Source organism: Trachemys scripta, chromosome 18, assembly GCF_013100865.1.
Source record: "Trachemys scripta elegans isolate TJP31775 chromosome 18, CAS_Tse_1.0, whole genome shotgun sequence".
Classification (NCBI taxonomy): Eukaryota; Metazoa; Chordata; order Testudines; family Emydidae; genus Trachemys; species Trachemys scripta.
In genome coordinates, this window is record NC_048315.1 from 24,455,443 (window position 1) to 24,456,310 (window position 868).

Genomic DNA, 868 nt, shown 5'->3' on the forward strand with positions numbered 1-868 from the left:
CACACAGCCCCTAGCTACCCCCTCCCTGCACCCTGAGCTACACCCCCCTCCGTCCGCACACAGCCCCTAGCTACCCCCTCCCTGAGTGGTTTTCTGCACTCTGAGCGGTTTTAAACATTTTTGAACTGAGTCCCCTGTTTGAGTTATACTTTTTGGTTGCATCCCCCCTGGGTGGCCGTCTGAGGTGAGTCAGGGGGTGCAGGTGACGCTCCCTCCCTGAAGTGTGTTGTGTGGAGCTGGCCTGAGCCCCGCCGGCCCTTGACCCCCCCAAAATAAAAGTCAAATGATGCCTATGCCCAAGGCCTCACCACCCGCCGGCCAGGAGCCCCGAATCCCCCACTCGCCCCGCCCCTGCTGGACCCTGGAGTTTTTATAGCATTTCAAGGGGGGCCTGAAAGAGAAAAAAGTTGAGACCCCCCCGCCAGTGTAGCAAGTCCCAGTCTCAGTGTAAAGCCCCCAAGTGGTGGTGAATAGACCCCCCCCACGGGCGCTGCTCCCATGGCCCATGTCCTGCAGCTTCTCTCCAGTTTGACTCGTCTAACATCAGCTCCCGGCCATCGGACTTTGCTCTCCTGGACTCAAGAGCTTCCCAAATGCAAATACCGTCTCTCCATGTGGGATCTAACAGGGCCGGTGCAAGGATGTTGTGCGTCTTAGGCAAAACTTCCACCTTGCGCCCTCCCCTGTCCCCGAGCCCTGCGGCAGCCCCCCCCCCCCCCCCCCCGCCCCGCGGCCCCCCCCCCCGCGGCAGCTCCCCACACCCCCACCCTGAGGTGCCCCCCCATGGCAGCTCCCCCTGGCCCGGGGAGCCATACGGCAGCTCCCCACCCCAGCTCACCTCTGCTCCGCCCCCTCCCCGAGCGCGCGG